The sequence below is a fragment of the Onychomys torridus genome, chromosome 6, assembly GCF_903995425.1.
Source record: "Onychomys torridus chromosome 6, mOncTor1.1, whole genome shotgun sequence".
In the NCBI taxonomy this organism is placed as follows: Eukaryota; Metazoa; Chordata; class Mammalia; order Rodentia; family Cricetidae; genus Onychomys; species Onychomys torridus.
The window spans coordinates 116,957,118-116,984,870 of NC_050448.1; the positions used below are offsets into that span (position 1 = coordinate 116,957,118).

General features: G+C 39.5%; 1 protein-coding gene and 1 non-coding gene across 7 annotated transcripts in view; one reads left to right on the forward strand and one right to left on the reverse strand.

Annotated features, from left to right (window-relative positions):
* Bmpr1b (bone morphogenetic protein receptor type 1B) overlaps positions 1–27,753 on the reverse strand; it is a 237,793-nt gene that overhangs the window by 60,782 nt on the left and 149,258 nt on the right. The gene's annotated exons all lie outside the window — the stretch shown is intronic.
* Positions 8,925–9,026, forward strand: LOC118586420. Its single transcript, XR_004945314.1, has one exon. It is a non-coding gene; the product is annotated as a U6 spliceosomal RNA (small nuclear RNA).

A 27,753-nucleotide genomic window follows, 5' to 3' on the forward strand; every position in this document is an offset into this window, starting at 1 on the left:
TTGACTCACACCAACCTAAAGCGGATAACTTATATGTTGTATTGTTTCACCCTGAATATATTGGTAAATATATATATATCTCAATCTTCATATGAAGAAAGAAGATAGGAAATACACACTTAGCATACTTTACATGAATAACAGAAGTAGGTGCTTCCAAACTATCATGAATCTAATACGGGAACAAATGACTGGCTGCCTTCAGCCACCACTCCAGTCAGATGCTCTTCCACAGCCACAAAACCATGTGATGGAGCAAAATTCTTGAAAAAATGTCTTACTGTGTATTTCAGCTATCAAGCACCAGTCCTTCTATTTACCTGCAACTGTACTCTGTAAAAATTCAGCAGATCACCAGACTAGGTCAGATCAGGCTGACTAAACACCCTAATAGTTGTCTTGGAACTCTCATCCAATAACTGATGGAAGTGGATGCAGAGATCCTCAGCCAGGCCCCAGATGGAGCTCCAGGTGTCCAACTGTTGAGAAAGAGGAGGGTCTGCAAGAGCGTGAATTGTTGAATCCAAGATTGCAAAAAGCACAGGGACAAATAGCCAAACGAATGGAAGCACATGAATTATGAACCAAAGGCTGTGGAGCCCCCAGCTGGATCAGGCCCTCTGGATAAGTGAGACCATTGAATAGCTTGATCTGTTTGGGAGGCACCCAGGCTGTGGGACCAGGATCTGTCCTTAGTGCATGAGCTGGCTGTTTGAAACCTTGGGCTTACACATGGACACTTTGCTCAATCTGGAAGGAGGTGACAGGACCTGCCTGTACTGAATCTACCAGGTTTAAATAAATCCCCAGGGGTGCCTTGATCCTGGAGGACATGGGAATGGAGGGGAGGGGCTAGGGGAAAGGTGGGGGTGGGTGCGGGAGGGGAGAGGACAGGGGAACCCATGGCTGATGTATAAAATTTAAAACACATAATAATAAAGAAAAAAAATTTTTTTAAAAATCCAGCAGAACAGGACTGGAGCAATGATCCATTCAAGAGAGTGCTTGCCTGGCAAGAATGGGGACCTGAGTTTAGTCCCCCAGGACCCTCATCAAAAAAAGAAAAGGCAAGAATGAAACCAATAATGATGGTGTACGTTTGAACCTGAGTGCTGGGGGCATCTGATTCCTAAGGCTCGCTGACCAGTCACCCTACCTGTGCAGCTCCAAGACAATGAAAGACAGTCTCATAATGCAAGGCACCTGAGGAATGATAGCCAAGATTGTTCTCTGGCCTCCACACATATCCCCATGTACCTGTACACTCCCTTACATATGTGCCTATGCATACAAAAATCAGCAAAATTAAAAGAGGTTGGTAAAGCCTATCAGCTCTCCTATGCAAGTTGGGCTTGCTGGTTTAAAAGAACAGAAGTGGTTTGTTTGGGACAGTTGTTTTTGTGTCAGATAGACCCCTTAATAAGCGATAAGTTCACAACTGAATCTATTTACTTTCCTTCTGTCTTTTATAAGAGAGAAAACATTTACTTTGATCATTAAAACTATAATAACTCTTTGGTAGTGACATAAAGTGTCTCCTTTTCTATCCTCATATTAATTGACCTAAGAAGTATTAAAATAGCATTAGTTGCTAACTAGGCAATCTGGAATGGAGTATATCTCTGCAGTTACTTCCTCCAAATTGTATATCCTACTAGCTTACTTAACATGGCAGCTTTGTGCATATGGAAACCACGGACAAGATTTCCCTCCCTGCTTCTGAGTAGTGAGGAAGAAAGGAATCATTCTAATAGGTACTAGACCAACCATCTACCCCACTCCAATTGTGCTAGGCTCAAGCCTCTAAGTTTGATGCCTTCTCTCCAGCAGATAGACATAAGCAGAGAGATCATTAGTTATGGCATGAAGACTCCAGCTGATAATCTTGACTGTCTTTGAGAAATATTCCACTATAAACCATGTGCTGAAAGCCATTTATCTGCATTTTAGAATAAACAGCAGAAACTACTCATTTAAACAGATTGCAAGAAATCAACCACTGGAGCTGAGAAAAAGGCAGCTTCATTTTGGAAGGAACAATCTGTCATTTTAGTAAAACCCAGTGCAGGGTGCTGAAGTACAAAAAATCTTCAGTATCTTGTCACATAAAAATATATGTAACATGCTGCCCATATTTTAAAAGGGCCACTAATTCAGTTATCAGAATTATTGCAAAGTGGCTTCATATTCAAAGTACCTTTACTGAAGTTTGAACTTTGAAAATGACCCCATCAAAAACAAAACAAAACAAAAAAATTATTATTCTTTTATACTTTACTATAAATATATTTATATGCATTTACCTATCAGTAATATGTTCATTCAATGCTTCAAGAAAACACTACACAGCTAAATAGAACCTACCTCAGAACACTTGAGTTTCGATTCTGCACATGATTTAGCACAGTATGGGGCTGACAAAGGACCTTGTCAGAAGTAGCTCATAAAGGGACAATACGAACTTGACCTGTCAGAAGACAAACAGAAATCTGCCTTTTCCTCACATCTGCTGTCAGAAGCTTTTTAAAACAATTCTGAGATCAGAGAAGAGAACACACAGGTGTGTGTTATGCCAATGAAAGGACCAGAAGGTGAGGGTGCAATCTGATCTCTGCTCTAACACATTCTTGTGGGCATTATAAACACCCTCTGAAAAAATAGTACATTAATGCTAATTTCTTAAAACATCCCAGATAGCATGAGATCCATTCCCTAGCAATATTGTTCAAAGCAGCTCTGTCTCTTTAGCTTCAAACAAACCAATAATATTTTCCCCAATGTACATCATGAACAATAAAATATTATCAGCACATACATTTTGTTATATCACAAAAACTACAGCACTCCACAGGATTAAGTAGCAAGTGCTTGTGAACTGGCTCATGCCAATGGCCATTGGTCCTAGGGAAGGCCTGGTGCTCATGGATAGCGTCATAAGCCTGGTGTGGAAAGATGGCAGCCAGTGCTTGCTAAGTGTAATTACCAGTCTTCAGACATAAAACAGCTGTCAGTCACCTTTGATTCAGCAGCAGCAAACACAGAAGCCTCCACTAATCTGTGGTATATATCAAACATGGAGTAGATGATATGAAGTCACAACATGCCCACACGGTTGGGCTTGCGGGGTGGACCACCTAGTTATTCCCGGTTCAAAATAGCCATTTCTGGGTCAAAACATCTTACGTGACTAGGACTCCATGGCTTTGCATGGTTGTGTAAGCATGAGCAGCCATGTAATCTACGCGCATGCGTGGAGTAGCCACATGAGTTCCTGTACGCATTTGCTGTCAACCCTTTATAAAGCTGGTGCCATTTTGCACAGGTCTCTCACCCTTTCCTCTTGACCACGTGTGTTTCCCACAGGCCTGTTCATGTCTGTCTCTTCTCCTATCTTAATAAAAATTCTTCTGTGGATTTGTCATGTTTAGGGACATTTCCTTGCAGGGTAAGAGCACCAAATAACTAACAGTAGAGAGGAATCTTTCTTTTTCAGTACATTTGAAGAATGTTTTTTTTTTTTCTTTTTAATTTTAGTTATTTTCCTATCCCCCTTTTTTTGTGTCTTGTCTCCCAACTCCAAATGGTTCCTCAAACAGTTAAAATATTCTTGAAAACTCAGGCTTCAACACCCTCTCCCTCCCACTTGGTCTTAGAGCCTCAGAAACACCAGGTACAAAATGCTTGTCAAATACAATCTTGCCCCATCCTCCCCACAGCAACTCCTACTTGTGAGCTGCCTTTCGTTTTCACAGGCTGTCTCTGGAGCTCTCCTGCCTGCCATTAGTGTCCTGGTGCTCTACTCATCTCACTCCCAGATTCCAGGCTAGTATCCCCTCCTGGGTTACATCAAAAGAGGAACTGGCCCAGCCTCATTCAGCCCAGCTGAAACAAAGCTTAAGGACAAAGGGAATGTGAGTTTATTGGGAAGAAACAACAAGCGAACTCTGAGAGTCGGAGAGGTTTCATTTACAGCTTAATATTAGAATGTAGAAACTTACATACAAAACACGTAACCAGGCACCACCTCTTACAATAGACCAAGTCACACGTGTAACAGGGTAACTAAATTCCAAACAGGTGTAGGAATCATGATTTCTAGCCTAAGCTATGTCACTGACTTGGGAATCTACAGTATGTCTTTTTTTTGGGGGGGTGGGGGGTGGGGTAAGCGCTGGAGCCAGCACAATGATGCTGACTAAATAAGGCCCAGGTGGCAAGCATACCATCTCAGGAAACAATGGAAGATGTCTGTTTATGGAATACTTATTGACTTCATTACCTGATGTGGGAAGACTTGGCTAAACACACCTGTCTAGATTAGCACTTTGGTCTGCAGGAAATGATTCTAATTTAACAGGTAATCCCACTCCCTGGAGGGGCAAATGAAGGGCGCTAATGGAGGTCTCTAAAGAAGGGAACCACATGTATAAAGTAGGGGCTGTTCTGGTAACTTCCTTATATCCGCTGACACCCTAACACAGTACACCACCACTTCCAGCTCTATGCTTACCAAGCAAAAACTTGTGGGAAGAACACTTAAGTCTTCTAATATCTAAAATCACAATGAATAAAAACAGATCCAAATCTACCTGTCCCAAAGCACAGGAAAGCATTTCTATTACTCGTATGATATTGTATGAATATACAGGGTTCATAATATGTATTAGATACAGATGTATGTGTGTATGTCACTTGCTTGACCCACCAAAATTCAAGCAGATTTTAAGGTTTGGGTCTACATTTACATATTTACAGAAAATTACTCACATTTCAAATTATTTATGCTTGTAAGCTTGCATTGTTAAACTTACTTGGATGTAGATTAAATGAACTGAATGATTTTTGTTAGGAAAAGTGAGTTGGGAGGGCAGTACATACAGCCATATTAGAGTGGCCTAGAAATAAGATGTTTGAGATTATTTATACTAAATGTATGTTTTAAAAAGTCATATTTTATTCTGATATATAATTACTAAGTTGATAATGTTTTTCTACTTGGTAACTAAGCAGACAGACTATGGGGTAACACAAAAAGATGAGAGAAATACTATAGTGTGGTAAACTAAAACCTTAACTCCATCCAGCATAAGGAGCTTTGGGTTGTGGGTAAAGAGAATAGGTCTCAATATGCAGAGATGGTAGCATGCCCCAGTATTTAGACACCCCCCCCCCCAAGAAATGCTGTTTTGTTCCAAAATTATACTAGCTGTACTGGAAGAAAAAAAAAAAACACAGGTTGTCTGATCCTAATTATGATATGTACTTTCCTATTGCAAACATTTCCAGTTTGTTTTGCTTTCTAATTACAGTACTGGGACTTGCAATCAACTCCCATTTTAGCTCATATAAAGCTTCTAAGACTTACAAAGTTTCTAAGGGTTGAACAAAAGAAAAATAGTCAGTGGTCTCAGAAAGCCATGATTATCTACATGGGGCTATTTACCACAGTTTTTCGAACTCATTGTAACTTGGCTTTTTGTGTTATTTTCATAAGCACCTGTGTGTGATGGGTAAATAGAGTTCTTGCCAATGATTTCTCATTGATTTTGGTTGGACTACTGGAGGAAAAAGGCAAGAGAAAGAACAATTACATTAAATATGCTGCAGGTCAGGCTAGACGTACAGTTCAGTAATAGAGTATTTCTCTTTCAGGTGCAAGGCCCTGGGTAAAGTCCAGAGCAACGCAGCATGGGGTGGTAGGAGGGCTTCCAAGTCCCAGATTTGAAGCAAAATATTTCTCCAGGTTTTAATAATGTCTGGTTGGTTCACTGTGTGATACAGATGAGTTCTGTGAAAGCCAGCTTCTCAAAATCCTACTTTGTTTTGGGGTTGGGGGTTGGTGTGACCTTGCGTCTGGAAGACAGAGGTGACCTTGTATATCTTCCGCAATTGTTCTTTTCATTATTTTTCCAGACAAGGCCTCTCACTGATTAGACTAAACTAGCTGGTCACCAAGCCCCAGGGGTTCTTCACCTTCATGTCCTCCGTGCTAGAATTACAATCCAGGTGCATTTGCCATGTCTGGCTTTCTAGGTTCTGAGGATCTGGATTGGGGTTCTCATGCTTGAGCAGCAAACACTTTATTGACTGAGTTATCACTGCAGTCCTCAAAATCCTGTTTGCTCCTTGATGGTTTACATTTGTCATTGGCAGTTGTGTCGTTTTTCTGGAACTAACAGGCACTTTTTTCATTTTGGAGGATACATCTTTAAAAATACTAATTAGCACAGCCATAGTTCATCAGTCATTCTTCCCTGGAAACAGTTCATTCCATGAAAACAGTCTTAAGAAAACCCCTGATCTTCAGGACACTGAAGAATTTCATCATACATATTCCACATGTCTACTAACAGAAGAAGGTGGCATTCACTTAAGTGGATAGTTAATAAAATTAATGTTTGCCAGGCGATGGTGGCATACACCTTTAATCCCAGCACTTGGGAGGCAGAGGCAGGCAGATCTCTGTGAGTTCAAGGCCAGCCTGGGCTACCAAGTGAGTTCCAGGAAAGGTGCAAAGCTACACAGAGAAACCCTGTCTCGAAAAAACAAAAACAAACAAACAAAAATTAATGTTTACTGCTCCACTTAGGACATCCTTGACTGAAGCTTCTTTTATTTGAATTGTGTGTCATCACTAAGCATGTTCTGCAATGATGATGACATTTTGGTGGTTTGCCTTGCTCTTTGCCAAGGATACATACATTACTGGTTGTATACTGGCATTGCAAATGTTACTACATCTTGATTTGTGAACATACTTCAAGAACTAGAACAAGTTCCCTCTAGTCTTCAAAATTACAAATATAAATGTATACATTTATTTAAAGGTAAGTTGAGGAATATTAAATATAACACAGAAGTAAAATGAGGTTTGTGTGTATGCACCACTACACTCATACACATGCAGAGGCCAGGTGTCCATGTTGAGTACCTTCTTCTATCACTGCCCATCTTTTGGATTGATTTTTGTTTTGTTTTGGTTGGTTTTTTTTTGAGACATCTTCCAATGAACCTAGTGCTCACCATTTTAGCTATTTTGTCTAGCCAAGAAGCCCCAAATTGCCTCTCTGCCAATGTCCTCCTCACTCCCAGAACCAGAGTTATAGATTACACACAGCTATGCCCAGCTATCATGTGAGTATAAGAGATCTACATTCAGGTCCTCATGCTTGCTGAGCAAGCATTTTATCTACTGAGTTCACTCTGTAGCCCCAAGGTGTATTCAATGGAGAAAATATAAATTCAGGAGCTAGAGAGATAGCTAAGTGGTTAAAAGCACTGCTACTCTCCTGGAGTAGCTAGGTTCAGTTCCTAGAACCTGCATGGTGAATCACCAATGTCTTTAAATCCAGTTCTATCCAGGATGTCCAATGCCCTATTCTGGTTTCTAAGTGTACACCATGCATGTGATGCACATACCTATACAGGCAAAATACTCATACACATATAACAAAAATAACTGTGGTGGTTTGAAAGAAAATGGCCCCCAAAGGGGGTGGCAACTATTAGGAGGTGTGGCATTGTGGGAGGAAGTATGTCACTGTGGAGGCAGGCTTTGAGGTCTCATATATGCTCAAGCAATGTCCAGTGTCTCAGACCACTTCCTGTTGCCTGCAAGTCAAGATGTAGGACTCTTATCTTCTTGAGTACCATGTCTGCCTGCATACCATCATATTTTACATGATGATAATGGACTAAACCTCTGAAGTACAAGCCACCCAATTAAATGTTTTCCATTATAAGAGTTGCCATGGTCATGGTGTCTCTTCACAACAGTAGAAACCCTAACTAAGACAGAAGTTGGTACCAGGAACTGGGGTATTGCTGTGATAGGCCTGACTATGCTTTTGTTTGAAGGAATATGAATCTTGGCAGTGTGGATTAGAAAAGTAGTTCAAAGAAACTAGAGTCTTCATCTACTGACTGATGGAAGCAGATATAGAGATTGACAGTTAGGCTCGGGCCGAGCACCTAGAGTCCAGTTGAAAAGAGGGTGGAGGGACTGTATGAGCAAGGAGGGGGTCAAGACTAAGATGGGGAAACTAACAAAGATGAGGGGAAGCTCGTTGACTCTGGATGGATGGATGGATGGATGGATGGATGGATGGATGGATGGGGAACCTGCTGGGGACAAAACCAGGCCCTCTGAATGGGGGTGACAGGTGTGTCACTTGGTCTGTTTGTGGGGCTCCCAGCAGTGGGACTTGGATTTATCCCTGGTGCATGAACTGGCTTTTGGAGCCCACTGCCTGTGGTGGGATACCTTACCCTCTCTGAAGAGTTGATGGAGGGTGGGGTGAGGGGAAGAGGGAGGGGAGAGCAGAGGGGGGGCAGGTAAGGGAAACTGTGTTTGGCATGTAAAATGAAAAAAAAATGTATATATAAAAGTAGTTGAATGCTTAATGGGCCACACTAGTAGGAACATGGAAGACAGTGGTGCTGAGGGAGATTTGATGAACTGTAGGGGGATTGCTCAACAGGTTTCAGAGAAGGATATTGATATGTGGCCTAGAGATTGTTCTTATAATACTTTGATGAAGAATGTGGCTGCTTTTTGTCCTTGTCCAAAGAGTCTGCCTGAGCTCATGTGAAGGTTTGGATTAATTCCTTTGGCAGAAGAAATCTCAAAACAGCCGAGTATAGACTCTGTCATACAGTTACTAGTGTACATTCATGCTTATAAAGATTTATAATGAAAAGTAGCAAGCTGAGTAGGGCAAATTACCAAATGTGAATTTTGAGAAGGAGCACCAGGAAGTAGAATAGAGCTAAATGGTGTGTTCAAGAAGATAAACAGGGGTTGGGGATTTAGCTCAGTGGTAGAGTGCTTGCCAGCACAAGGCCCTGGGTTCAGTCCTCAGCTGGGGGGTGAGGGGGGACACACAACAATTAAAAAAAAAGTGTGCTTGCTTCGGCAGCACATATACTAAAATTGGAACGATACTAAAATTGGAACGATACAGAGAAGATTAGCATGGCCCCTGAGCAAGGATGCCACACAAATTTGTGAAGTGTTCCATTAAAAAAAAAAAGATAAACAAATTAAGAATTGGAATAAAGGGAGTGTTGACTTCAGGTCATGATCCCACCCAGCTAAGTTTCCAATTAGTGAAAAGGAATTAAAGAAAAGCTTAGGGCCAAGTGTGGCAGTGCACACCTTCAATTTCAGCACTCAGAAGGCAGAGGTTGGTAGATCTCTGAGTTTGAGGCCAGCCTGGTTTACAGAGCAAGTTCCAGAACAGTCAAGCTTGGACAGTGAAGGAAACCATGGCAAACAAAAAGAAATAACTGAACGAAGGGACAATGTTCCAGTTGCAGCACACAGCAGAACTTGGCAGCATTGGCCACATGCTTTTGGCTTTAGAGTGAAGGATAGAAGAAAGAGGTTATGGAATCTCCCTCCGAGACTAAGGAATGCCTCTGAGGCCAGGAGTGTGTGAGGGGTGTCTCTGAAAGGAGGCCCAGAGGAACCATTGTGTGCAAATGTGAAGTTAAGGCCTGGATTGCCTTAGAGACTCCAAGATGTTGGAGATGCCAGAGCCATGGGATACCTAACAAAGAAAGCTGCTAACAGGGAGTGGAACCAGCCAAAGAGGGAGAATTATTTTTCAGTCAACAAAGCTGAAAGGAGTTGGAGATCTGAAGAGCCTTTTGACATCAGACATGCAGATGCAGAGTTTCAAGTTTGCCCAGCTGGTTTGCAGTCTTGCTTTGGTCCAGTATTTTTTTCACTATGTTCTCTTCCCTACATTTTGGAATAGTAATGTATATCTTGTACATTATATGTTGGAAGTATGTAATCTATGCTTTTTTATTTTAATTTTACAGGTGATTACAGTTAAAAGATTATATGAATCTCAGAAATGACTCATAATTTTAGACTGTTTGAAACTGTTGTAGACTATGGGGACTTTGGAATTAGAACTGACCGCATTTTTGCATTATGATATGGCTACAAACATTTGGGGGTCAGGGAGTGGAATGTGGTAGTTTGAAAGAAAATGTGGTGGTTTGAAAGAAAAAAAGGGAGTGGCACTATTTGGAGGTGTGGCTTTGTCAGAGGAAGTATATTACTGTGGAGATGGGCATTAAGGTCTCATATATGCTCCAGCTATGCCCAGTGTCTCAGACCACTTCCTGTTGCCTGAAAGTCAAGATGTAGGACTCTCAGCTTCCTATCCAGCACATGTCTGCTTGCATGCCAACATATAGCACTAGGATGATAATGGACTAACCCTCTGAACTATAAGCCAAACAATTAAATGTTTTCCTATTTTAGAGCTGCCATGGTTATGGTATCTCTTCAAAGCAATAGAAACCTTAACTAAACAATCATCTTCTTTAAGAGAAAATAAAAATTTTGAGACTTCTTAAAATATAATTATATCTTTCCATTAGAAACCACAGATCACTGATAAAGCTATTAAATGTTGTGGTAATATATTGTGTCCCCCCAGTATAGTGTGCATCCTAATAAACTCATCTGGGGTCAGAGGACAGAACATCCACTAGATAGACATAGAGGCCAGAAAATGGTGGCACACAGGCCTTTAATCCTATCACTTGGGAGGCAGAGATCCATCAGATCTCTGTGAGTGCAGGGCCATACTGGAAACAGCTAGGCATGGTAACAAGAGCCTTTAATCCCAGGAAGTGATGTCAGAAGGGAGAGGGTTAAGTATATAAGGCTTTAGGACAAGGAGCTAGAGCTGGTTAAGCTTTCAGGCTTTCAAGAGGCAGTTCAGCTGAGATTCATTCTGGATGAGGACTCAGAGGCTTCCAGTCTGAGGAAACAGGATCAGCTGAGGAATTGGCAAGGTGAGGTAGCTGTGGCCTGTTCTGTTTCTCAGATTTTCCAGCATTCACCTCAATACCTGGCTCCAGCTTTGTTTTATTCATAAGACCTGTTAAGATTCATGCTACAAAATGTAGTAAATGCACTGGGAAAATTTTGAATGAAAAGCTATGCTCTTGGAATTTTAGTCAGTCTTTAAATAATAAAATTAAGCTACAGACCCAGAATTAACCCATCACCATTTACTTTCTTCCAGTTATGAAATTCTGACAAACCCCTAAAAAAGGATCCAATAGTATGAGAGTAAATCAAACACATACAAAACATTCCCATTCTAAACAGTCATTTTAAAAAGGAAAAGTTCCTCAAATGTGGTAGCAGTTGTTGATCGTGGAGGGAGTTATTTGTGTATCTGATAATTTTTGGGGTGGATTTGAAGCTACCAAAGGCAATAGCATCTTCTGTTTCATATACACTTTTCCATATCTGAACCCCAAAGGACTAAGATATTGAGACAGATTTTCTTCTAAATGTATATTTGTGTTGCCTTGCACTTAGTTTAAATCTCGATTTCTAAACAAAATTTAGTCTTCCAACTGTGCCTCAGGAATGTGGCTATTACATTGTATGATCTGCAGATCATGAAACTAAGAACAAAAGATGAGAACACAGATGAATTTTTCTCCCTTCTTCCTTTTAGTCCAAAATTTTCAAATTCAAAAAACTGCAAATTTTGACAGAGATAGAAAATTAAATCATATTCTAGGTTAGAGAGCCAAACATTATATATAGCCTGAGTTGGGAGAAGTTTCTGAACAGTCTCCCAGGCCAATGAAATCAGCTAGCACCTTGCAGAAGAAATCCCATAGGCTGGAGACCATGTCTAGCTATGTTGATTAGTGGCTGCATGACTTCTGCTCAGTTCCCTAGCTCCTCTAGACCCCAATTTATCTACCTTGAAAATAGGGGCAATGATGAATATTTCTTATAGGTATGTCACTAAAATAATTAGAATATTGTATACAGCATTTAGGGCATGGACTTATGCACACAAGAGTATCTTATAAATGTCAGTTACTTCCCTTATCAGAAAATCCATGGCTTAACTTTGATCATAAAGTTTGACTGCAAGATTTGCAACTACAAAGCGTTCAAATTTCACTACAAAGTCATAAAGCTACTACAAGAATCCAGAATGAACTGAAAGTGACACACCAGTTAAAAATACACAGGGAGAGGAGCATATTACAGAATGAGATAAATTACTTCTTTATATGTATTATTGGTAATAATTAATACTTAGTGTATGTCCATTTTTTAGTTAACTTTAGCCATTTTCTAATATGTTTTACTGGAGAAAAAGTCATGAGTAAACTCCATGACCATGGCTCTTAGTAATACTGACAAGTCAGTGTGGTATGACAGAAAGAACCAATACTCAAATTGTGGTAGTGAGTACAGTGCTGTCTCTGCAAACTGCATTTGGATCTCTAGCACCCATGTAAGAGCTGGGTGAGATGGCATGTACCTGTAACTCTAGAGCGTCAGGGGCAGAGACAGGAAGGTCTCTGGGACTTGATGCCAGACAATCTAGCCAAAGTGGTGAGCTCCAGGTTCAATGAAAGACCCTATTTCAAAAAATAAGGGAGAGAGTGACTGAGAAAGACTCTTAAGGGTAATCTTTGGCCTAAACAAGTATGGAGGTAGGGAAGGAAGGGAGGGAAAGAGAGACAGACACACAAGGAGGCAAACAGGCAGGCAAAGGGAGAGAAGAGACAGAGACAGAGACACTAAGACTGTAGAGCACAATATATCACATAAACATACCAATTTGACTCACTTACATTTAGGGCTCATTAGTATGTCATGTCAACTTTGTCTCTGGAGTACTTATAAACAGCAAGTCGTACATGCTATATACAATACACCTTATAAGACATTATGAAATTCTATATAACATTAGCTACTATTTTAACAGTATTTAAGTATTTGCATATCATCTTATGCTTTGCAAGAAACTCATATGAATATGTACATGTACATATTAAACAGATACAGAAGTCATACTTGGGTAGATAGTATATATCTACAGAAAGTATAAGATAGGTTCCAAAGCTTGTCTTCCTTTAACCATGTATGATAGCTCTTCCTTAGATATAGCAGTCATGCATTCAATTGAGTAATTTTACTGGACTCTAACTTCCTCATTTTTAACATGAAGAAGATATAAAGATATCATGGATATTCTCTTCAAAATGTATGAATATATCATCTCAAAATTAAATATAGAAAACTTGTTGTTAATAGACTCTTTATTGTATCAGGTCTACTGTGTTTAGCATGCTTTAAGCAGGAAAAATAAAATTTTCTGAGGTAGTCCATAAATAGAAGAATGAAAATTACCGTTCACTAAGTGTCTGCCACAGGGGAAATATTGTTTTCAGAGCTTGCATGTGTTTTCACATCATTCTTACGACAGCTTAGGAAAATAACCACAAGTACTCTGACTTTTGTAAATATAAATATAAATATAAAACATATAAAGTTTTAACTTCAAGCCAAGAATCTCACTACTCCATATTAATGTTTGAACTAGACCAAATTACAACGGCGTCATTCAGCAGCAGTAGGTATGTCCACATTCTGTTTGCCCCAACAGCAAAAAAAGGTTTTCGGCCGGGCAGTGGTGGTGCATGCCTTTAATCCCAGCACTCGGGAGGCAGAGCCAGGCAGATCTCTGTGAGTTCGAGGCCAGCCTGGTCTCCAAAGCGAGTTCCAGGAAAGGCACAAAGCTACACAGAGAAACCCTGTCTCAAAAAACCAAAAAGAAAAAAAAAAGGTTTTTGTAGGTGTTGTGAGTTCTCTTGTATAAAGAGACAAGCTCTTAGTTTTGCTCTTCCTTCTACCCACCTGTCCCAGGCCCGAATCAGTCTCCTTTGTACTTCTAGCCTTCCCAATTCTCTGATGCCTTTAAAAACACAGCATACATGTACACATTTAAGAAACCAAATAAATAAATCAATCAAAATAAACAATGCTCCCATCTAAGGTTAAGAAAAAAGTCAAATGTAGTTGGGTTTTTTTTTTCTCTTTGCTCTTTGGGGGCCTGCTACTCAGCTCCCAAAGAGTTATTTTTTTCTTGTGAATGCCCGAAATTAGCTTGGCTTATTTCTAGCCAGTTTTTCTTAACTTAAATTATCCTGCCTACCTTTTGCCTCTGGGCTTTTACCTTTCTCTATTTTATATACCTTTCTTTACTTCTTACTCCTTGGCTGACTAGATGGCTGGATGGCTGGCCCCTGGCGTCCTCCTCTTCTCCTTTTCTGTCTCCTCCCTCTTCCCGTTCTTCTCCTCTAGCCTAGATTTCTCCTAGTATTTATTCTCCCTGTCTGCATCCCCCTCCCACCTATCCTTTCTCCTGCCTTGCTATTGACTGTTCAGCTCTTTATTAGACCAATCAGGTACAGTAACACAGTTTCACAGAGTTAAGCAAATGTAATATAAAAGAAGGTAACACATCTTAAACTATATTCTGTAACATTCAAAGGTCTTTAAGAACTGATGTAACCCATTTTTCTGTCTTGATCCCCTACCCAGTATGCTCCCTGTTCATACCTTCTTATATATACACCATGGTTTTTATATTCGCATATTGTTTCTCATGATATTATTCATCTTCCAGCAGCTTTCTTTCTTTCACCATGCATGTTATAATTCTGAATCAGATATATATTTTTGTTTCAGTGTTTCCATGGAACTTTATCATGATATATATTTTATAATAGCATTTTCAAAGTTAGATAAATTTTTCTGGCATGTGTGTCTCCTAGTGAAGTTACTATATTTATCAACATATGAGTTATTCAAGTCATTATTAATTTGAATTACATGTGTGCATTCAAACAAGTTATTTAGCTTCAATGAATAGTCATGTCCCCATGTGTAAATGAGAATAAAGTAGTCCTTATTTACATATATAGAAACCTTAGACCAGCATGGATTCTGTTTGCTCCATAAAAGTTGGGATAGTTCATATAATATTATTAGGGGCAGTATGTGAACAAAGAGTTCTCATTCTTCAAAGTTAACTGGCCCATTTAAGGATTCAATGATGATTTGAATCTCTGTAAAACTTTTAAGACATTAACACAAAAAATTAAAGAAATTTTACATTAGCAATGTATCTACTGTCATAGTGGATAGAAAGACAACCTAACTATGGTGTAAGACCATTAAGGAGCATTTGAAATGGATTCCTGCAGGGTACAAATTAACCCTGATCCCTCCAACAAAATCACCAGTTTGCCTTAGAATTTTACTGAAGGTTACAAATTCAAGGTAGGACTTGGGGGAGGAGAGGCTCATTAATTGTGGTTTTCCACTTCTACACACACTTTGCAAACTCATTTTGAATGCTTTCTAATTTATAATTTATACTATAAGTTGCATCAGACTATGCATATTTTCTTTCTCTCCTATCTTTGTATGAGTCAACAACTCTGATCTTTTAGCTATTGGTATTCATAATTAAATCAGAGTGGACATAAATTTGTGACAGTGGCTAGATAAAAGAAGGGAGCAATGGAACACCCTGAGTAGGCAAAGAGAAGTCTTAATATAACACAGCAAAAAGCCAAAGACTAATGATTGTTCATGTACTTGAGGTAGTTTGAAAAAAAAATGCCCCCCAAAGGGAGTGACACTATTAGGAGGTATAGCCTTGTTGGGATAGATGGGATTAGTGGAGTAGTTGTGGCTTTGTTGGAGGAAGTATGTCACTGTGGGGTTGGGCTTTGAGGTCTCCTTTGCTATAGTTACTCCCAGTGAGACAGACCACTTCCTATTGTCTGCAGGTCAAGATGCAGGAGTCTCAGTTCCTTCTCCAGCACCATGTCTTCCTGCACTCAGCCATGTCAAACTCACCATGATGATAATGGACTAAACCTCAGAAAATGTAAGCCAACCCCAATCAAATGTTTATCATTTATAAGAGTTGCTATGGTCATGGTGTCTCTTCATAGCAATAGAAAACCTAACTAAGATAGTACTTGAATATGTACTTGAAAAATGTGTAAAAATTGGTTATGTTCTCTAATATCTTTCCACTTTAAATTAGAGACTAGGTGGTAAGAATTATAAGGCAAACTTAGCCATAGTCAACAAGTAGAGTGAATATCCAACATAGTTAAATGATGAAAGATATATATACTGAGCTTTCATCAGGGTCATGTACATATAATAATAATGTGATTACAACAAAGTCTCCCTGAAATGCACCCAAAATAGTGATGTCTAAATCATAGAACATAATATAAGTACTTGGAAATCCATAACTAGACTATTGTTCCTAGTAGGAATTATTGGAAAGAAATGTTTACTTAATTCCTAAGGAAGAGTTACAATAATTTGCAGAGACTCAGAGGAGCAGATGGTGAAAACAGTGAAGATTCCAATGGAAATCATGACTGTTGTTAATATATGAGGCATATCTTAAAGAAAATGTTTGAGTTCAATAACAACTTCTTGGCATTTTACAAATATAATCTTACAACACTATCGTATGTAATGTAGAATGGCCAATTACTTAAGAATAAGTAGTATAATTTTTAAAGAAATATGTTTAACAGCATAATAACCATTTACTGGTTCCCAAGGCCATGATTATTTATACCAATGTAAAACTTCATGGAAAAAGAAATACAGAAATGAAGGCTCTATCACTCCTTTGTTCATCCTAATACATACTTCTAATTCATAAATCTTTATAAATTAGTAAGCAGGCATATAACTGTACAGACCACCATCTGGTCACACCCAGGCATTTCTTTATTTCTATTACTAAACAGGTGATTTGCATTCAATATAGTAACAAAACTAGCCAATTACCCTGGTTTCAACACATTTGGCAGTATATAAAGGGTGTGGCTTTGACAGCATCTTAATATATATATTTAGGCATTACTATGCCATACATGTAAATTTTGAGCCATGAGAAATGCTATAGTCTAGGACATCTCAAAGTATAATGGGAATAAAAACCCAGATGAAAGAATGAAATGAAGGAACTAAGATGTTACCTTATAAGATGTTATCAGTGTGAGGATTCACTATACACTCCCTTGCATCTCTTCCAAAAAAGGAAAATAAGAATTATTTGCAATGGTTGCTGTGTGGGTAGGTTGTCACAGAGTTGAAAGTAACAGGAAAGATTTCTCAAGCCAGAGAGGCAGGTGTGTCACTATTCTTAGTTCTTCTCATGTGTTGACTCAGAAGACTCTGCCGAGCAGACTGTGGTAATGCCCACTGGTCTCTCTACACCACCATGCAGGAGTTGCTCTAATCAGAATGTGCTAAAGGTCACAGAGCTAGAATGAGTAGAAATTGAGATTTAATCACAGAGAGTTTGTCTCCAAACCTGACCCAGCATTGAGAGGTGCCTTCTACCAAGAGTCGTTTTTCAAAGTGCATTTGTAGAGTGTTTCTGACCTGACTATTTCCAATGAAAAAGAATTTGAGTTCCTACTTGCCACTGCATCCTTTTTTAGTCTTAAAAGTGTTTTTATTTCTTCTTTTGAAGTGAATTTTAATGAGCCTTTAATTGTCAAAGGACTGCATAAATATTCATTACACATTAAGAGCAGTTCTTTCTGTTGCCCGAAAGCTGGGAGACAAAATAGTAAGGCTCCGAGGCAGAGCAGATGTGAAGTAGGATTGTGAACACTCAGATTTAAAGTCAGTGTTTGCCTCAATGACTCACTATTATCAGAACACTTAATGATGTTTAATAAAAAGCACTCTGACTTTTGCCTTTATAAGTTGTCCTCAAGAAAAATTGGTCATGTATTTTATCTTCCATCCAGTTCTGAATGGTCCAAAACTTCTAAGCAGCTTTTTCAAATGCCCTTTGTACCAGTATAAAGGTTATAATGTTGGGAAAAAACAGGTTTGACCTAAATCAACAAGGCAAGTCTTGCCACATTGGATCTCGATCTCCAAAGAAAGTGTTAATCAAAGTGTTGCATGTTCCAAAAACCAAATAGAGCAGTCAGAAGCCAGTTTCACACTCTTGCTTGGAGTCTGACCCTGGCTACTTCTAACTCTCAAAGAGTAGGTGATGCCCACTAGGGATACTGGCAATGCCCTACTTCCTGAGGTCAGAGTAGGAATCAGCAACATTTACTCACTACAAATAAATGTCTCTGACCTACCTCCTCTGATTCACCATTGAAAGCAACCTGGAAAAGAGAAAGCCATGTCTGTGGTTTCCAGATGGACAGCAGCGACTTCCATTGAATAATTATTTGTTTTCTCTGACTGAGAAACATTGTGGCTAGGTGTCTATAAATGTATATTCCAAAAAAAAAAAAAAGACTGAACTACTAATAAACTAAGTTATCACTAACATGTAACTAGAAATAACAAAATATTCAGTGAGATTTGGATTTAAGATTTGAGGGCTTTTTTCCAACACTAAATTAAGAGTATAATTATGTAGTTTTAAATGGATCCCCACTTTTATATAATAAGTTCCATTATAAAACAAATATAGATTACTTTTATCTGTTGTGGCATTAAACATTTAATTTAAATAAAGTTGTTAACCAAATAATTTTTATTTTGTCCTTTACTCTAAAATGATTAGAATCAACCAAACATACATTACATTTTGTTGTCCATACATTTTTCATTTCCATGAGTTTGGGTGGGATTGTAGGGGCGGAAGTGTGCCAGTAATGATAATTTACTTAGATAAAATAATTACATTCATGAGGGTTCTTCCCAGTGCTGTCTTCTTTCCTCCCTCCCTTCTTCCTTCCTTCCCTCTAGTCCCGTTTTTCCCTTCTCTTCTGTTCCCTTTCCTATCCTTTCCTTCCTCCCTCCCATGGAACATCTCTCACCTCAGCCTCCCGAGTACTAGTGCTAGAGAAATGCACTACCATGCACAGCCCATGCTGTCAAATAAAAAATAAAATCAAACTTTGCTTACCTATCATAACTAATAAGTAAAGAAACATTTTATAGTGACTATATTTGGAAACTAAAAACAAAGGGCTGCAAACGTAGTTTAACATACAATAAATCCTAGAGATTGGGGCAGAAGGATGAGAAATTCAAGGTCATCTGCTACATAGCAAGTTCATGGCCATCCTGGGATACATGAGACCTAGTCTCAGAGAGAGACAGAGACAGAGAGTAAGAGAGAGGAATGAATGAATAAATAAATCTAGGCAAAAACATATTATAGTTTGTCTGTTTCCTCCAAAACTCTAATTAAAATGAATCTGCCATTGTAACATTAAAAAAAAAGAGTGAGCTTTAGGAGACATTAGGTCATGAGGACTCTACCCTCATGACTACACTATGACCATTATCTCAAGAGATGAGTTACTGTAATCTTTTTTTTATAGTATTTTTATTTTATAATTAATTTCACATATCAGCCACGGATTCCCCTGTCCTCCCTCCTCCCATCCCCCAACTCTCCCCCTCAACCCTCCCCCAACTCCCACCTCCTCCAAGGCAAGGTCTCCCCTGGGGAGTCAGCCCAGCCTGGCAGACTCAGCCAAGGCAGGTCCAGTCCCCTCCTCCCTGCACCAAGGCTGAGCAAAGTGTCTAAGCATAGGCCCCAGGCTCCAAAAAGTCAGCCCATTCACCAAGGACAGGTCCTGGCTCCACTGCCTGGGGGCCTCCCAAACAGTTCAAGCTAATCAACTGTCCCACTTATCCAGAGGGCCTGGTCCGGTTCTGTGGGAGCTCCTCAGCTATTGGTTCATAGTTCATGCGCTTCCACTAGTTTGGCTATTTGTCCCTGTGCTTCCTTCCTCCAACCATGGCCTCAACATCTCTCGCTCATCAATCTCTCCTCTCTCGCGCTGATTGGAACTCCCGGAGCTCCACCCGGGGCTCAGCCTTGGCTTTCTGCATCCACTTCCATCAAACACTGGATGAGAGTTCTATCATGACAGCCAGGGTGTTCGGCCATCTGATCACCAAAACAGGTCAGCTCAGGCACTCTCTCAACTGTTGCCAGTAGTCTACAACGGAAGTTTCTTTGTGGAGAGATGGCTCAGCCATTAAAGGCTAGGCTCACAACCAAAAATATGAGAGTTACTGTAATCTTAACCAGCTTTCTTTTGCAGTTTCCCACTGTGATGCCCTCCATGCTACCACATAGCCCAAAATCCCTTTCTAAAAGTCAGTACCTGACACTGGATTCCTCAACCTCAGGTGCTGTTCTTTCCAATTGCCCACTATGTGGTATTCTGTTGGATCAACATAAAACAGACAGAAACCAGGCTTTGCTGGCTTATGTTTTATGGTTAATATGTGCTTTTATATTAAAAAAAAATCAGGGAGTTTTTTTTTTTTAAGTATATACTTTTCATGTTGGCTATTTAATAGTTTATATTCAGATTAAACTTAATTTTGATGCCAGATATTAAGCTTCTCTACACGATGATCTTCTGTATCTTCATGGATATTTTTGCTTGTCAATGATGTGACAACATGTCCATACAAACATTTCACTCCTCAGTTAGTACAATATTCAATAAATTATGAGACATTCAATAATCAAAGGTGCTTTGTGTTGGATGATTTTTCCTGATGTGAGGGCTCCAAACATGCTGCAGATAGGTTAGACTAAGTCCAGATGTTTGGTAAGTAGAGTACATTTTCAATTTATGATGGTCTTAGGATGTAACATTCTCATAAATTATGACACATGTGCACGTGAAAAACTCTTGAAGCTGGGCGGTGGTGGTGCAAGCTGGGCTGTGGTGGTGCACATCTTTAATCCCAGCACTCGGGAGGTAGATGCAGGTGGATCTCTGTGAGTTTGAGGCCAGCCTGGGCTACCAAGTGAGATCCAGGAAAGGCTCAAAGCTACACAGAGAAACTCTGTCTTGAAAAACCAAAAAAAAAAAAAAAAAAAAAAAAAGTCTTGATACAGCCACATAAATCTACTTTTTAAAGAAACTGTCTCTACTAAGGGATCCTGACATTTGTCTTCTATTTCTTTGTATATATTTGAATAAAATTAGTATATGTGTGTGTGCATATGTGTATGTGGTTGGGTATGCATGTGTGTCTCTGGAGGACAGAGGCCAATCTCAAGTATTTTCCTCAGTTGTTGTCTATCTTATACATATATTTTTCTATTTGCATGTATGTGTGTTCAGGTGCCTATACACAAGTGTGTGCCTGCATGTGGTGGCCCAAGGTTGATGGAAACTCTTTCTCCTCAGCTCTTCTACCTTATTGTTTTTAGGCAGGATCTTTCAATCAAATGCAAAGCTCATCCACATTGCAAGTCTTCCTAGTGAGCTTGCTCCATTGATTCCATGTCTGTCTTTCAAGGTTGGAATCGTAGGCAGGCTGTCACAGCCACAAAATTGCACATGGATTCTGGGGTTCTGAACACTTATTCTCTTGCTTACCCACAAACATTTTAACCATTGAGTCATCTTTCTGGCACTCCACATTGTTTTTAAGACAGGATCTCTCACAGAAGCTGGAGTTTGCCAAATTAGCTAAACTGGGTCACAAGTGTATGCTACCACATCCTGCTTTTATGTGGATGCAAGGGAGTCACACTCCAGTCTTCATCTTGGATGACAAACACTTCACTGATTAAACCATCTCTCTAGCTACTTCTGTTTCTTTAGAATATCTGAGATGTTCTATCTCTGCTGAATCTATATATTCCGCCTCTAACACTTTCTGATTGTATAAATTGGATTTTAAATAGGTTACTTAGGGCCAGTAGGATGACTCAGTGTGTAAAAGTGCTTATTGCCAAGTCTGTTGGCCTGAATTCAATTCCTTGAAGCCACATGGTATTCAAAGATAACTGGTTGTCTCAAGTTATCCTCTGATCTCTGTGTGCACACATAAACACCAAATAAATGCAATAAGATAAAATACTAAAATAGGTTATTTTGAAATTTAATTTTATGGTACAACTTGACTGGGGACAGGAGTAAAAAGACAGATCTTAAAAAATTATGATGGCTTCTTGGAAGGTTTGATGCCAAAACACATGGCCTGAAAATTACCAGTAAATTCAGGTAGAAACAGGAAAAGATTTCCAATGTAGTTTCAGACATGTTTGCCACTATTTACCAAATGGTCTAAAAGCGTGACTGGATCAATGAAAAATGGTTGAAACATTTGACAAAAAAGGCTGCAGGTGGTGAAACACACCTTCAAGGATGCCAAATCTCAGATAAACTGAAAGCCAAGGATATGGGTGATATTGCCATTGCCATCTCTATATGGAAACTTGAGCCTAGAAAGTGTTATATGACTATACGTGATACCTAAAGATACAGAGACTATCAAAAATGTGAGCCCAGACACATCACAGGCTGGTTGCACTGTCCTGATTGTTGTTGATAAAATTCATGATGTGAAGTAAAACAAATAAGCTCACATGAACCATGTTCATCTGTCTTATAAATGGGACATGAAAAAACATCTAAGAGTTAATATAAACAAAATGGATTCTATTGACCCACCCCATAACCTGAAGTGATATGAAGAAATCACCAAGGAATTTACTACACATATTAAAATTAGCAAACATACAATACAGCTGAGCCTACAGCAGGTTCTGGTGACAGCATGCAGGAGCCACATGTTAACATCCTTAGCTCAAAAGATGATGTCACATAAATATTGCAATGACAGTAGAACTATACTGTGTCAACTCTGAGTTGTGTTCTGCTATGAGTTCCAACTGATGAGTTCTTGTATCTGTGTATCTACCAAACTGTTGGTATTGGAACTATCTTTTGTAGTCTGAGTAGAAACCAGAGTTCTCCAATACAACATGGTGGTCACCTTGCTCTATTCAGTATCACAAGTTCAAAGTTGACTAAAGTGTACCATAAAACATGGAGTCAAACTCTTCTTGGGGACTACGTGGGCTTCAATGTTAATAACAAGTCTATCTAAACTAATTCATTGATGTAAGCAGCTTTACTGCTCAAATGATTTATTCTGGACCATCTAGGGCCAATCGGTGCTGGCAATGTCTCTGCACTGGATTATCATAGATCTTATGCTCTATGGGAGTTTGCTGAGATAAACCAAAATACTGCCAGATATACTAGAGAGAAGCTGGAGATGGCCAGCTTCTTACAAACTGTAATGTTGTCCATGATAATATATCTATATCAATGTATTGGGATTTGCTCTAATCATCCTCTTTGGATCACTCTGCAGTCCATGACATGAGACAGTTCCTCTGGGTATCACTGAAGCGATAGACAAAGACTGCCAGAGTTGCAAGGTCACCCAGAGAGCTACAAAGGCTAAAAAGTAAGCAGTATTACTAACACCTGCCACCCCGGGCTCTGGGAGTGGTGGAAAACAGCTTGTCCCAATTGGGCATTGACATTTAATACTAACTGACTGCCTAAGGATAATAATGCAACATAAAATCTTAAAGGAAAATACCTGTGGGTCATTTGTGTGGCAAGTTCTAAATTAGTTTCTAAAAATCAGTACTTCATAAAGGAAGCAACTTGATTAAAAATCTGTCACAGTATTTTGAGACCCATTAAGAGAAATTTAGTAAGGGGGCAGGGATTCTGAGCATTTCTATGGGGTGTTACTGTTTTTGTGTATGTGTGTGACTGGTGCAAAGGTCAGAGATCAACATCCATTGTCTTCTAAAATTGCTCTCCACACACACACAGGATTTGTCATTGAACCTGGAGCTCACCAGTTTGGCTCTATTCTGACCACCATGCCCCTAGACCTGTTGATTTCCACTTTCTCACACAGCAGTGGGGTTATGATAGGTGGGCATCCCAATGTCTATCTTCCCATGGGTGCTAGGATCTAGACTCAGGGCTTCATGCTTCAGTGCCAGACACTTCCCACTGAGCTATACTGGGCTCTCTCCGGGTGTTAACATCAGAATGATTAGAAACGAAGCCTACATACTTTAAAGAAGACAGGCATCCTCAGGACAGCCGCTTTCAAAACCAAACTGAGGGGCACTGACAGGTGGAAGGCATTTGCTACACAAGTCAGGTGACCTGAGTCCCCACACCAGAACACGTGTGAAAGTATGAGGAGAATGTCCAAGTTTGTCCTGGGATCTCCACATGCAAGCTGTGACATCTGCACTCACAGGCATGTGCATCTCTCTCTCTCTCTCTCTCTCTCTCTCTCTCTCTCTCTCTCTCTCTCTCTCTCTCTCTCACACACACACACACACACACACACACACACACACACACACACACAAATAATAATAAATAAATATCTTAAAATACACTTATTTTTAAACTCGAACTTAAACCTTAACCATCCTGGTCCTGGTCCAGACATGGTAGCTTCTGCTATAAACCACAATTTTAGACTTTCTGGGTCTCCACTTTGCCATCCACAAATATTGGAACTCATTAGCCTCTAATCATGTGATATAATTCCTTATAATCTCTTTACATAGATACACACACACACACACACACACACACACACACACACACACACACAAGTTGTCTGTGTCTCTGAGACATCACAAAAATGCAGCTATTCTAAGTTTATGAAGTGTGTTAAATAGCCAGGTATTTTGAATCTTAATTAAATACAAACTATGTTGGATCTCTGAATTATGGGTCTCACAATTCCTCCCAAATCAGTAACTGTGATTTCCCTGCTATTAATAAACCAGAATCATGCTCTCCTGATAGCAATCCAGGCAATATAGCCTCTGTGGCTTCAGAACCCCATTGAGTCTCCTATGAATGTCAAGAAAGAACACTGACATCAGAGCTTACTGCAGAGTGGTGGCATAAGATGAAGGTGGAACATCACAATCAGCTATTGGTCAAGGATGTCGTCCACAACTCAGGGGCCCTTATCAACGGAAAGATTATCATTGATTAGACTGGGTAATTTTGTCTTCATTTCTATAAATTTCCATAAATGTTTCTGTTTCTGTTCTGGCCCAGCAATCCGTATGAGGTAACCTTTCCAATACCATGGACCCTTTGAGAAATCAAATCTTTTAATAAATTTCTAGACTGAAGACCATTTCAAGATGCTTAACTCGCCTCTACTAAATAAGGAAGCAAAAAGCACCAGAGGGATTGGCCAAACCTCAGCTTCAAAATACAGAAAAATGTGCTTGTGAAGAATACAACTATTAATAACTGGGTATTGTTAACATACATACATGCCAAGGGATTTCTTGGAATACATTTAAACCTTTTAAAAACTGCATGTATTCTGAATGTTTTGCTAAAGAAGTTACTCATTCCAGTGACTAAAGGAAAAATATACTCCAACATGTTTTCAATAAAAGATAGTGATTATAAAAGCAAAACACAGGGTTTAAGGCCAGCCAAACAAGACAAAGGTAACTTTTATGTACTCTAAAGATACTTATATATTGCATCTGCACATGCAGCTTCTTCATATTTCCATAGTATAGCAAGAAAAACTAAGCAAGGAGAAAATATTAACAGAGGAATACAGATTTGTTTTCTCTTTTATAATAATATTTATATCATTAATATTTTAAAATATAGGCTAAGCATATATAAGTATGCCAATGATTGGAAATTCTTGCTCTGGCACATGAACATATGCCATGAGGCTGCTGGTTTACTCAAGGCTCTCCTACCCGATCACTATTAGGTTACCTGGGCTGGAGGCATTATTTATTCAACAAATCATTTAATACTCAGAAACCTCAGTTATACATCAAAACTAACAGCATATCTGAAGTCATTCTTCCTCCTTCCTAATGTCTCTCTCTCTTTCTGAATAAATGTTTTAAAAAATTCTTAGGGTCTCACTAAGTTGTCCACACTGATGTCAAATTCACCATGCTCCTACCTCACCTCTGCAAAATGCTGGGATTACAGGTACATACCACCATGCTCCACTTAATCTACCTTCTTTAGTATTCCTTGATGCAAAAAACCACTATTCATTCACCTGTCAATGCCCTAAAACCCTCAGAGTCACAGACAGGTCCCTTATCATTTTCACTAATTGTCCAGAATATAATAATTTCATCTTAATCTTCTATATATTTTTGTCATGCTTCCTTGCCTCTCTGTTGACTCTATTAAAAGGTGCCCTCAACATTTCTGCTCTGATGGTCACCACTAACCTTTCAGTGTTTCTTCTCCAGCCCTACCTTCCCATAACTATCTTTATACTACAGTTAGGATTACATTTCTTAAAATATTCCCCTCCTCAATCTAGGCACTTTTTTACTGAGCACTTTCCAGGTTCCAGACTGACTACACACTGTCCAAATCCAAGAACAATGAAAAGGAATCAGTATAATTCGTTGTCAACACAGAGCTTTCAGTCACTACAGGGAAACAAAAGAAGACAGAATAACATGAACACAGTAAATCTTTGTAAGTACTGTAGAGAGAAAATAGGGAATGTAGACAAGGCATGTTGGAAACTGTTATTTCAGAAGATTTTTAGAATTGCCTCAATATTAAGTCATCTCTGCAAAGAAAGAGAAGAAGGACAGTGACCCATGAAGAGAAGTAAAAAATGTTCTGGACAGAAAGACCAGCAAGCTGGATCGCCAAGGCACACCTGTTTATAAGGGAACAGTTGGGCCTAACTTGTTCAGCAAGAGGAGTGAGCTGAGAGGAGACATGGAGAGCTGATGTGAGAAAGCCTGTTGGAAACAGTCACTCTGACTGCTGGGATAAGGATACAGGCAGCAAAAGCAAATCCAAAGCGGACAGGAGAGGACTGCAGTCACTGAAGTGAGAGCCTGAAGTGAGAGCACTGACTGCAGAGCATGTGTGCGTGGGAATACAAGACGTGAGAAGAAGGCATTCTATCAAGGACTCACTTTGAAGCTACTGTCCTAACCTTGGTTTCCCAAAATATTAAAACCAAACTCAAGTGCTTGCATAGGGGTACTTAATTTGGAAATGCCATGCCAGGATGGTATACGAATGAATAGGTTGTGAAACAAAAAAAAAAAAAAAAAAAGGGGAAAAAGTAGGAATTAGGGGCTACTATCCAGTTCCTCTCTAACTAATGGTACTGTGAAATTTCTCAGTACCTCCATCCATGACTCCCCTCATTCCCTGTTACTCCCATTAATCAAACTGACCCGGGACCATTTCCTGTCACTTCCTGCAGGAGGTATATGGCCATGGGATGGCTTCTGCATGAGCTGTGCATGCTACATGAGAGCAATAGCTGGACTGGAGGACAAGAGGGAAGACAGTCCATTCGAACCTTCACAGGGCTGGCCATAGCCATCACAGAACGGCTTGCTACAGTCTGGGGGCTGCAAAGAACAGTGCCTGAAGACCCATTTGGAGCCGTTCAAATAATTTTCTAATCAATTATGTAATCATACAAGAGGGAAGAGAAGGGTTAAAATGATGCCAAGGGTTTTGTCTTAATCAATTAAAAGGGTGGAACTGCCATTAACTTAAAGAGGGAAACAATGGGAACTAGAATTTTGTTATTTTGCCTATAACTTATTATATAGTTCTGTGTGACCCATAAGAAAAGTGCATACTTCCTAATGTTGGTCACCACACACCTTCTCATCTGTCCCTGCTTACCACCACAAATTACCTGCCCTTCTCCAGCATTGACATCAACTGCTCAGTTCCCCCACTTGCCACAACTGTAAGTTCCCTGAGCTCCTGCTTGTGTAAGCCTTCCCACCTGCAATATGTTGAATTCTGTTCTTTTTCAAGACAGTGCCTTGTTAGCCTTTAGTTCTCAATGGGGTTGATACTTTCTTTTCAGTCATTTATACACTGTTCTTTTCTCAAACTATTTTCTGTATTGATATTCTCTCAACTAAACAATGTGGTCCCACCTGGGGCTCTCTTCCTTGAATGCACAGAGCATACAACAATAGTAGAAAATTGTCTGTGCTGTAATGGCCTGATAAATTAAGGGAAAGTGCTTCCTGTGTTTTAAAGACATAGTAA